The sequence below is a fragment of the Panthera tigris genome, chromosome B1, assembly GCF_018350195.1.
Source record: "Panthera tigris isolate Pti1 chromosome B1, P.tigris_Pti1_mat1.1, whole genome shotgun sequence".
Lineage (NCBI taxonomy): Eukaryota > Metazoa > Chordata > Mammalia > Carnivora > Felidae > Panthera > Panthera tigris.
In genome coordinates, this window is record NC_056663.1 from 85,070,880 (window position 1) to 85,083,176 (window position 12,297).

Sequence of the window (12,297 nt, forward strand, 5' to 3'; positions counted from 1 at the left end):
GATCATGGCAGGATCAGGTATAAAATGCTCTTTTGTTTTCAGGGAAGCAATCAGTAAGAGACTGGTGTGGTCATTTCCTAGATTAGTTATGACTGAAGAGAATGAATAAGGAAAAAGGATACTGTTGTTGTTGTTGCACCTAATAAGAACCTAGGAAAGCAAGTTACCTGATTGTGAAACGAATTAGCGCTATAACTGCATTTTAACTAGTTTAACTCAGTCACTTACCCGAACCCCCTCACAAGGTGTTATTAATACTGTAACTATTACTGAAACCATGCCTTATCATTTCGGGATTATAAAATCAGACCAATATCCCAAGTAGTGCCCTATTAGAAAGGTCTTCGTTATTAACTCACGAGTTGTCTTGCTGGGAGGTGACCAATAATCTTGAACTCATACCATACTGGAGAAATTGGACCTTCCCCTCCCCATGGTGATTAGAACGAAGAGAACTGGGATACTTTTTATAGTGAAGAAGTTAGTTGCAGAAATAGAAGGGAGAGGTTTAACCAGGAAAGAGATTGCAGAAAAGAGATGAACCTTGACCTCTTCAGAGTCCAAAATCTATCACCCTCTGGCAGTTTGCATGCTAGCTAAATTGTGGCTTTCAAAATGCCGTGCTATGAACTAAAAATTCTCAATGTGGTATGTATTTAGTTGAGATTGTAGTTTACAGGCTGGTTTTCTCAAGATTAAAATTCAAGTGGCACATTTTATGGCATATATTGGTTTGAAGGATCTTGCTAGTATATGGTATGGCCTATGGCTAACCTGATTTTTCTATACATTTGCTGCCATGAAAGAGAAGGCAATATGCAGAGCTCCAGACCCTGTTCTGGAAATTCTGATTAGTGGCCTAGAATCAGGATTTTCCAGTTCATTTTGTAGAAGTTGTCTAACTATATACGCTAATATGTAGCTTGCGTATCTAAAACTGGGATCAGCTCAGATTGTCCTTTTTTAAACCTAAAACAACAATGTAAAGTAGATAGTTTATTATATTAACAAAGAACATTTCCTACCTGAGGCTAACTGTCCTACGCCGTGTAACTACTATGTAGTATTTATTTTCTAGAGTCATTTGCAATAGATTATGAAAGATTCGGAGACGCAGAACCTTCTTTTCCTAGTTAATATTTTTATTATGTTCCTACTGACTCTTAGAGCTATAAGTAACCATAGCCCGCTTGGAATCTCATTATTGATAACTCACTTCAGAAAGAAAGTTACATCTTTTTAATTGGAAAATTGTCATTATTGCACTTACTACAAGAATAATTGAGATTATCATCATGAGTAAAAATATTACTGCCAACTAAGGCTCTTTTCAACTAACATAGGAAAAATGTCTGCTCTGATAGATTGGTGCCACGTTAAAGGTAGCAGGGACATTTTAGAAATCCTTGTACTATGTATAGTATATTTGGATCCTAATGTGAGTTCCTTCATGCATTCATTAACGTACTAAATCATTTAACAAATATTTGTTGGTAGTGCCTGAAGTGCCAGTGTCAAGAAGCTCACAGCCTTGTGGAGTAGACAAGTGTTTATAAAATAATCATAAAAATTAATATAAAATTGCCAATCCACAGGGTCCCAGCAGAAACAGACTCAAACCTAGTTCAGATGAAGAGTTTCTTGAAAAGACAACTTAGAAAGGTGGGGGCAGGGTTACCAGAACCAGTGAAAGACACAGTGGTGGGGGGGTGTTACCATCCTAGGCGGCAGGAATGAGGTTCCTGGAAGCCTTATGAGCTGGAGCCAGGCAGGAGGAGCTTTGGGCCTCTGGAGACGCAGCCTCCCCAGAAACACAGAGCACAGCAAAAAGGAAGTGGAAAGGACATGCCTGATTTCTCTCCTCTTACCCTGCTAGCTCCTGCCGTTGCCTTTCATCAGTAGAACCCAAGAGAAGCCAGGTGGATAGGATGTCCTGGTGATCTAGTCCCAAGGGATCAGCCTCCCAGGGATGGAGCTGGGAGGTGGGGGCAGACTGAGAATGACCAGTACTAACATCGAAAGGAGAGGAGCATGATGTTGGTCACTCCACTCAGAAAAAGAGGATGGAAATGGGAGCAAGGCAAGTTTCCCTGAAGAAGTGACACTTGAGCTGAGAACTGAAGAAAGAAAAAAATTAGCCTGTGAGGAGGGAGGGAAGACCAAGTGTTGGGCATCAATTATCGGAAATTTTCTGGAGGATCTCAGGACCATTATATAGTGTGCATTATCTGGGCCAGTGCACCATTGTCCAGTCCTTAAATGGATGATGGTCATAGGATGATGAGGGGGAAACTTGCTCAGTAGGAGCTGGCCAGGAGTGCTCAGTGGTCCACAGTCCTTGGTAAGATAGTAGTGCAAAAGCTATAAAAAATAATGGGTCATAGTGAAGACACTTGCTTTTTTTTTTTTTTTTTTAAGTTTACTTATTTATGTTGAGAGAGAGAGGGAGAGAGAACCAGTGGGGGAGGGGCAGAGAGAGGGAAAGAAGAATCCCAAGCAGGCTCCATGCTGTCAGCTGCTGGGCTTGATCTCATGACGGTGAGATCATGACCTGAGCTGAAATGAAGAGTCAGACACTTAACTGAGTCATCCAGCGCTCTGCTTTTTTTTTTTTTAATTAAGCTATCTTCTTCCCAATTCCAGGCAATATACATAGGTTCTGAGGCAAAGAAGTTTTTTTTTTTTTTTTTTTTTTTTTAACGTTTATTTATTTTTGAGACAGGGAGAGACAGCATGAATGGGGGAGGGTCAGAGAGAGAGGGAGACACAGAATCTGAAACAGGCTCCAGGCTCTGAGCTGTCCTCACAGAGCCTGATGCGGGGCTCGAACTCACGGACCGTGAGATCATGACCTGAGCCGAAGTTGGATGCTTAACTGACTGAGCCACCCAGGCACCCCCAAAGAAGTTTTTTTTATTGTAGATGCATTCGATGTATTTATTTAACCTCCTCTGAGATTTCATATGTATACAGAAAAGTACACAAAATAAAAGATGCAGAGTGCAATGATTTATCACAAAGTGACACCTTGCAACTAATACCAGGATAATAAATAGAACATTGAGCCAGAAGCTCCTCCTTGTAACCCTCTCCCATTCACTACTCACCCTCTCCTAAAGAGAAAAAAAACAAAAAACAAAAACCCACTATCCTTGTGTTTTGTGGTAAACACTTTAGTGCTTTTCTTTAGAGTTTTTTGGTTTTTGTTTTTTTGGGTAAAGAACATATCTCTTTAAACACATATTTTGGTTTTGCCTGTTTTTTTGAGCAAGGGATGAATATAATCAGAGTGTGTATTCATGTGTCTGGATTCTTTGTTCAGCATTGTGTTTGTGATATTTACAAACGTTGTTGCTTGTGGCTGTAGTTTATCTTTCTGTGCTATACAGAAAACTATTATATGAGTATACCGCAATCATTTGTTCATGGTGGACCTTGGAATGATCTGTTTTGGGGCATTGAAGGTAAGGTAGCTCTGATCTTTCTTGTGGGTGTTTCTGATGCCTGTGGGCATACATTTCTCTTTGGTCTGTCCACAGGAGAATAATTGCTAGCTTATAGGTTATGTGTATCTTTAACTTTAGCGGATAATACCAAACTGTTTTCCAAAGTAGTTGTACCAATATACTCCCACCAGCAGCATATGGGAATTTCCCTGGCTCCGTATCCTTGCCAACATTGTGAGTCTTTGTAATTTTACCTTTCTGGTGGTTTTGTAGTGATACCACTTACTTTTTCCTGACTAATGAGGTTGAGCACCTTTTTGCATTAATTGGCCATTTGAAATAGTCTGTGACATGCCTGTTCAAGTCTTTTGCCCAATTTTCAATTGATTGTTTGTCTTTTTCCTACTGGTTGTAGGTATTTTTAAAAAATATATTCTGAAGATGAGTTCATAGTTGGTTATCCATGTGGCAGAATCTTCATTTGTTGCTTGCCTGTTTACTCTCTTAAGGATGATTAAAGGTTCTTAATTTTAATATCCAAATTCTTTATAGGTTCCATTTCCTTTATGGTTAGTGTTTTATTATGTCTTGTTCAATAAGACTTTTTCCAGATTGAGGTTATAAATGTATTATCTTCTAGAAACTTTTCAGTTTTAACTCTTACACTTATTTATTTTTGAGAAAGACATTTATTTATTTTTGAGAGAGACCTGCGTGTGAGTGCATGCGCGTGCATGAGTGGGGGGAGGGCCAGAGAGAGAAGACACAGAATCTGAAGCAGGCTCCAGGCTCTGAGCTGTCATTTGTCAGCACAGAGCTGGTCTTAGGGCTCTAACTTGTGAACCATGAGGTCATGACTTGAGCCAAAGTTGGACGCTTAGCCGAGTGAGTCACCCAAGTGCCCCTAACCCCTACATTTATATTTACGATTCACTGGGAATTAATTTTTGCATATTGTGTGAGATAGTGGTCAAGGTTTATTTTTTTTAAATGTGTATGGACATCCAGTTGCCCCAGCATGATTTATTGGTAAGTCTATTCTGTTTCCACTGCTCTGTAAAGCTACTTTGGTCATGACTCAATGCTCACACATGTGACAATTGATTTGCTTGGGCACTCTAGTCTATTCTTTTTGTCTACTAGAATATTCTTGCACCAGTACCACACTTTAGTTTTATAATAAGAGTTTATATTCATTTGATCAAGTACTCTTATCTTGTTCCTTTTATTTTTTAAGAGTTTCTTGGCTATCTTTGTCTTTTACATTTATACAACATCTTAGAATCAACTTATTAAAGTTCCATCAAAACAAAACAACAACAGCAACAAAGATTTAAACTGTTGGGATTTCAACTGCAGTTGCATTGTGTCTATCAATAAATTTGGACAAAATTAATTTCTTTATAATATCAAGTCTTCTGGTCCATGAACATGGTATGTTCTTCTATTTATTTAGGTCCTTTAAAATTTCTCTCAATGATGTTTCATAGTTTTCTGTGTAGAGGGATTACACATATTTTATTAGATTTCTTAGTAGATATTTCATATTTTTTCACCTATTGTATATTGTATCTTTTTAAAATTTCATTTTCACGGGAGCCTGGGTGACTCAGTCAGTTAAGTGTCCAACTTCGGCTCAGGTCAGGATCTCATGGTTTGTGAGCTCGAGCCCTGCGTCAGGCTCTGTGCTGACCACTTACTTGGAGCCTGGAGTCAGCTTAGAATTCTGTGCCTCCCTCTCTCTCTGCCCATCCCCCACTTGTGCTCTGTCTCTCTCCGTCTCTCTCTCTCTCTCAAAAATAAATAATACGCATTAAAAACAAATTTTAAATTTCATTTTCTAATTCTTTTTTGTTGACCTCTAGAAATATAGTTGTTGTGGTTTTATATTGACCTTGTATCCAGAACTTAGCTAACTTATGAAATGAATTATAGTAATGTGTCTGTAGATTCTTTTGCATTTTCCACATACATATCATATCCTCTAAGAATATTGACAGTTTTATTTTTTTTCTAATTTTTATGCTTTTACAATTTTTTTCTAAGCCTTTTTTGTACAGGCAAATTATATAGTGTTGAATAATGTGTTGATTGTACATGTCCCCTTCTTTTTCCAGGTCTCAAAAGAAAGACTCAACATATGGTGGTTTTGTAGATAATTTTTTTTCACTTTAAGGGAGTTCTTATTTCTCTTTTGCCAAAAATTTTTAACTAAATATGGATGATGAATTTTTTCAAATGCTTTCCTACATCTGTTGAGGCAACCGTATGATTTTTCTCTTTTATTCTGTTAGTGTAGTGACTTACATTAATTGACTTCCAAGTGCTTAACCAAATTTGCATATATAAAAATAATCCAGCTTGGCTGTGATATATTATCTTTTTTATGTGTTTATTAGTATCACTTGCTCACCTTTTATTTAGGAATTTTGCATCCTTTTGAATTGGTAATATTGGCCTGTAATTTTTCTTTTTCATTACATTCTTGTCAAATTTGGTATCACCATTATACTAGTTTTAAAAAATAAGTTGGAGAGAGCTCACTTTGTTCAATTTTCTACAGATGTTTGTGTGATAGCAGTATTATTTCATCCTGACATGTTTGGCAAAATTCTCTGGTGAGGCAATCCAGCCTTGAACTTTTATTCATGGGTTTGTTGAATGGTATGACAACTATTCAAATAATTTAAAATTTTCTTTTATTGTCAGTTTTATAATCTATTTCTAGGACTTATCTTTTTCATCAGGATTTTCAAATATATTGGCATAAATTTGTGAATAATATTGCCATAATTTTAGTGTCTGTAGGATATACAGTGGTATATATTTTAGATGTGCATTTTATAAATAACAGAGTTGATTTTTTTTTCCTAATCCTGCTTGAAAATTTTTGCCTCCTAATTGGATTATTTAGTCAATGTACATGTGACTTGGGTTTAACTCTACTATCTTATTAAGTGCTTTCTTTCTTTCTTTTTTTTTTTTTTTTTTTTTTTCCTACTCTGTTTTTTCTTCCTTGCCTTTCGGTAGGATATGGGATTTTTTTTTTTTTAATGATTACATTTTTAAGCCTCTATTAGCTAGAAGAAGCTTTATATTCATTTCACTATTCTTATAGTAGTTACTCTGGAGATTTTAATGCATTCTTGATTTATCAAAGTATATTGTTCATTGGTACTTTCATTTTATTTTATTTTTTTAAATTGGTACTTTTAATCTTTTCCCAGATAACACAGTAACAAAAGGGTACTTTAACTCCATTTATCCCCTGACCCCCAACTTATATGCTATTGTTTTAATATATTTTAATTTTTTTTTTTAACGTTTATTTATTTTTGAGACAGAGACAGAGCATGAACGGGGGAGGGTCAGAGAGAGAGGGAGACACAGAATCTGAAACAGGCTCCAGGCTCTGAGCCATCAGCACAGAGCCTGACATGGGGCTCGAACTCACAGACTGCGAGATCATGACCTGAGCCGAAGTCGGACGCTTAACCGACTGAGCCACGCAGGCGCCCCTGTTTTAATATATTTTAATTCCTTATATATTTTAACACTAGAACATGTAATTACTACTATTTTTATTACTACTACTACTACTATTTTTATTATTTTTTTTTAATGTTTATTTATTTTTGAGGGAGAGAGAAAGAGCATGAGCATGGGATGGGCAGAGAGTGAGGGAGACAGAGAACTGCAAGCAAGCTGTCAGTGCAGAGCCCTATGCGGGGCTCGAACTCATGAACCTGAGGTCATGACCTGAGCGGAAATCAAGAGTCTGATGCTTAACCCACTGAGCCACCCAGGTGCCCCAATTACTACTATTTTTAAAAGTCTGTATTCAGTTACATTTCCACATACGTTTACAGTTGTTTTGTACTTTCTTCTTCCATTTCTGTGTTCGTTTCTGGAATCATTTTTCTACTGTCTGAAAAAAGTCCTTTTCTGTTTCTCTTAGTGAGACCCTGATCCTGAGAAATTTTCTGTTTTTTATGTCTGAAAATATCTTCATCCTACTTTCATTCCTGAAGGATGTTTGTGTTTTGAATGGTTGGCAGTAATATTTTTGTAAGCAAGGTTAAGGTATTGTCTGATTTACCATTTACTATGTTAATTTGCTTCTGACTTTCTACATGTTTAAGATAGTGTTCAGATTTACCATTTTATTTACTTCTGGTTTACTATGTATTTATTTATTTATTTAGGAGTAAACTGTCACTCTGAATTGTTATTCCTTTGTAGGTAATAGTAACATGTCTTTCTCCAGCTGCCTTTAAGGTTTTCTCTTTGATTTTGGTTTTCTGAAGTTTTACTATGATCCAGCTATTTGTGAATTTTTAAAAATCCTGCTTGGTATAAAGGACTTGTTTCAATGGTTTTGTAAACTTTGCATCCACTGTTGCTGTAAATATTGCTTTTCCCTCATTCACTTCGTCTTCTTTTCTGGCACACCCATTATTACATGTATATCAGATCTTCTCATTGTATCTTCTATGTCTGTTACCTTCTGATTTTTACTTGCTTCACTTTGGTTATTTTCTTTTGGTCTGTGTTTTAATGTTTGATCTCTTTAACTACATTTAGTCTGTTAAGCCTGCCCATTCTGAATAACTTTTTCAATTCTAAAATTTCCATTTCACTAATTTTTATAAATTCCAGTTATATATCAAAACTCAACATTTTTAAAAATCTGTCTTAAGCATAGCTAGCATAGTTATTTTATAGTCTCTGTTCACTCCAATATCTTGAGCCCAAGTGGGTTTGTTCTGTTGTCTCTTGTTTTTCCCGGTTTTTGCTCATGCTATTATGTCATCCTGTGTACCTGGCTACTTTTGATTATGTACTGGACATTGTACTTCTACTTTGCAGAAGTAATCTGAAGTAGAAGATGATATAGGAGAGAATTTTTTTTTCCTGCCAATTGCAAACCCAACTCACTTTAGTTTTAGGTATTGATATGCTTCAAAACTGAGCTTTACCCTGGGTGGTTTTGCCTACTTAGATTCACACTTATGTTTAGGTTGTAGGTCTTGAAGGTCCCAAAGCAAAGAGACTGGAGCATCATCGCTTCCCTACCTGTTTGACACTGATTCCTGTCCTTGTCTTCATACTCTCTGATTCTGTTAAAAGCACATCCTGACTTTCAGCCACTCAGTAGCCCTTTCTAGAAGAGGCAAATGCCTCCCAAAATAAGAGCTGCCAAAATAGAGCTCTTCCCTCTGAGCTGTTCTCTTTTCTAAGTGAAGTCATTTCTATTTTTTTAATTCTTTGATATTTTAAAGTGTATTTTATCCCTTTTGTATAGGCCTCAGTAGCAAATTACCTTACATACCATTTAAGATGGCTGCTATTATTATCCCCATTTTATAGAAAAAAGAAAGTAAGATGTTAGAGAGATCGCATGACTTGCTATGGGTCTCACAGCTAATAAGTTAAGGGCCTATTAGATTTTGTATTTATTTATTTTTCTTTACAAGACTAATTATAATGGTGCGGACTATCCTTATTTTCCTTACTATCCTCCTTGAGAACCTATTAAAAGCTATTGACTCTATCTCCAGAAAAATGAAAACACCCCCAAAATTTTCACACAATTTCGGGAATTCCGTGGATCCCCGGCAAATTAAGAACATACATGCTTCCGGTTGGAGGATGTCACCAAGAGATCAACACATTTCTCATCACGCGCAATCAGAAGTGTAATATCCACCATAAGCTATTCTGTCAGAAATGTGTTTGAGTACCAGCCGTTTGGAGGGCTGAACTTTATAAAGATACACAAGAAGGAAAAGGCAGGATTCTCTTGCTGAGCCCTTCATTACTAACCTAGTGATCAAACCTGTATGAGTGAATTTGGGAGAGCTAAGAACAGAGGCATGGAGATGATATTAGTGCAGACCAGGGCTCTCAGATTGTTTCCATTGGCGATTCAGCACTAGACTGTCCAGGAATTGGACTTTTTGCATCACATGAAGACCTTCACAGCTAGAGAAATGCTCCATTTGCTAACCGATAAAGGAAACCAGATTGTCACCCAAAAATATGCCTCTTTGACTTAGAAATTATTTTGAGCTGGAAGCAATTAAGAAGCAGTAAACATGGAAAAAGCTCTCCCTTTTCTGCCTAAAGGCAGGAAATAAATCCTCCTTTTACTGGAGACCTACGCTTATCAGCCCAGAGAGGCACCAGAGGAATCTGTCAACAAACCTTGTTAAACTAACCCTTATCTTTCTAGTTAAGGAAAATGAGGACGATCTAGCTCTAATTACATTACTCCTAGCCAAAACCCCTTTTTCTTGTCAATGTTTCACAAAGTATTGTTTCTTTGACTAAAGGGTATCAAAGCTTCCTGCCCTGGCCACTTCTTTATTTCTTTATTTTCTTGGGGTTTTTTTGTTTGTTTGTTTTTTTGTTTTTTTTTTTTTTTAAATTTTTTTTTTTAACGTTTATTTATTTTTGAGACAGAGAGAGACAGAGCATGAATGGGGGAGGGGCAGAGAGAGAGGGAGACACAGAACCGGAAGCAGGCTCCAGGCTCCGAGCCATCAGCCCAGAGCCCGACGCGGGGCTCGAACCCACAGACCTCGAGATCGTAACCTGAGCCGAAGTCGGATGCTTAACCGACTGAGCCACCCAGGCGCCCCAGGTTTTTTTGTTTTTTAAGTTTATTTATTTTTGAGGGAGAGAGGGAGAGGGAGCAAGCTTGTAATCAGGGGAGGAGCAGAGAGAATCCCAAGCAGGCTGCTCTGCACCATCATTGCGGAGCCCCATGCAGCGCTTGAACCCAAAAACCAATAGATCATGCTGAGCTAAAACCAAGAGTCAGAGGCTTAACCGACTGAGCCACTCAGGCACCCCTTTTTATTCTCTTACGAAGGACTCCTTGTACATGCACAAATTCAGTAAAATTTGTGTGTTTTTCTCCTGTTATCGTCATCAGTTTGGTTTTCAGATCCAGCCAGTGATCCTAAGAGAGTCAAGGAAAATTTTTCCTCCCCTACATGAACAAAGAATTCCCAGTGGTGAGAGAAATAATACTCTTTAAGCCTTCACCTAACAGGTGCCTGCTTTTAGGGTAAATGCTTTCACCTTGCTAATTTGTAAGTACTGTGTCGACAGTTACTGGTTCCACGCAGCAGTAGACGTTTTTCTTTGTGGATTAATTATACATAAGCAATCCTAACGAAGGATTTAGTTTTAGTTCCTAACGAAGTTTAATGTCATAACTGGTGATTCTGTGTTGGGATGGGCAGTCCTCTATAGTGAAGTATGGGGTTGGCTCATAATACATAACGAGTGCTACTAGCAAGGAGCTTGATTAGACAAAAGCAGATATTTCTTGCTTGTTCCATGAATTCTTCCCCATCTACTTGTTATTACGAACTTTAAGAGCATTTCATCACAGAATGATTTAATCACCCATTCCAGTTTGTCCTGAGACTTTACCCTATTCTGCAAAGAAGTTGAAGAGTGAATGCATGTAATTTACGTAGGATTTGAGGTGGCTTTTGAGGTGGTCTTCTGGGTTTTTGTAAACTGGTCTGAAAGGGTACTGGGGGTGGCACCTGGCTGGCTCAGTGAGAAGAACGGGTGATTCCTGATCTCTGGGTCATGAGTGTGAGGCTCACCTTAGGGGCAGAGATTACTTAAATAGATAGATAAATGAATAAAATTAAAAAAAAAAAAAAAGGTAGAGAGGGGAATATTTATTTCCAAGATTCCTTTCATAAATTTACAGGGTTGTGACTGACCTCCTGTTCTAGGGACACTGAATATACTTTCCGCTTTGCTGTCTTGTACAGGATTCCCACTTTATGAAGAGATCAGGTTCTTTTTTTTTTTTAATGTAATTTTTTGTGGTTGTTGTTGATTTTAATTTAAATCCAAGTTAGTTAACATACAGTGTAATAATGATTTCAGAAATAGAATTTAGTGATTCATCACATATAACACCCAGTGCTCATCCCAACAAGTGCCCTCCTTAATGCCCATTGCCCATTTAGCTCTTACCCCCACCCAGCACCCCACCAGCAACCCTCAGTTTGTTCTATGTTAGAGTCTCTTATGGTTTGTCTCCCTCTCCGTTTTTGTCTTATTTTTCCTTCCCTTCCCCTGTGTTCATATGTTTTGTTTCTTAAATTCCACATTTGAGTGAAATCATATGATATTTGTCTTTCTCTGACTCATTTCGCTTAGCATAATACCCTCTAGTTCCATCTCTGTTGTTGCAAATGGCAAGATTTCATTCTTTTTGATCATGGAGTAGTATTCCATTATATATACACCATATCTTCTTTATCCATTCATCAGTTGAGGGACATTTGGGCTCTTTCCATACTTTGACTATTGTCGATAGCACTACTATAAACTTTGGGGTGCAAGTACCCCTTCAAATCTGTATTTTTGTATCCTTTGGGTAAATACCTAGTAGTGCAATTGCTGGGTCATAGGGTGGTTCTGTTTTTAAGTTTCGAGGCACCTCCATACTGTTTTCCAGAGTGGCTGCACTAGTTTGCCTTGACATCAGCAGTGCAAAAGGGTTCCTCTTTGAAGAGATGCAGTTCTACATTGTGGGATGGTTCCTATGCTGGCCCACAAAAGCCTGTTTTGTCCTTTGGAACTAGGCAGCTTACACCAACGGCTGTGGTAGGTAGCACCTTGAGTTCTGGGTCTTGGAGACTAAAGGCCAGGCATGCTTCAAGGCGCAGTGGAGCATAAGGAATGCCACAGGCAAGTTAGAAAACCACCAGGATTGCTCTTTGCACGACTTCTTTGTGTTCACTACCTGCCTGACTGGGCGTTGGTCTTTTCCAGTCCTTCCCTGGGGAAGCAGACCACAGGATTCAAATCC

At 37.9% G+C, this 12,297-nt stretch overlaps 1 protein-coding gene across 1 annotated transcript in view; it reads left to right on the forward strand.

Annotated features, from left to right (window-relative positions):
• TBC1D9 (TBC1 domain family member 9) overlaps positions 1 to 12,297 on the forward strand; it is a 115,223-nt gene that overhangs the window by 766 nt on the left and 102,160 nt on the right. The window lies entirely within an intron of this gene.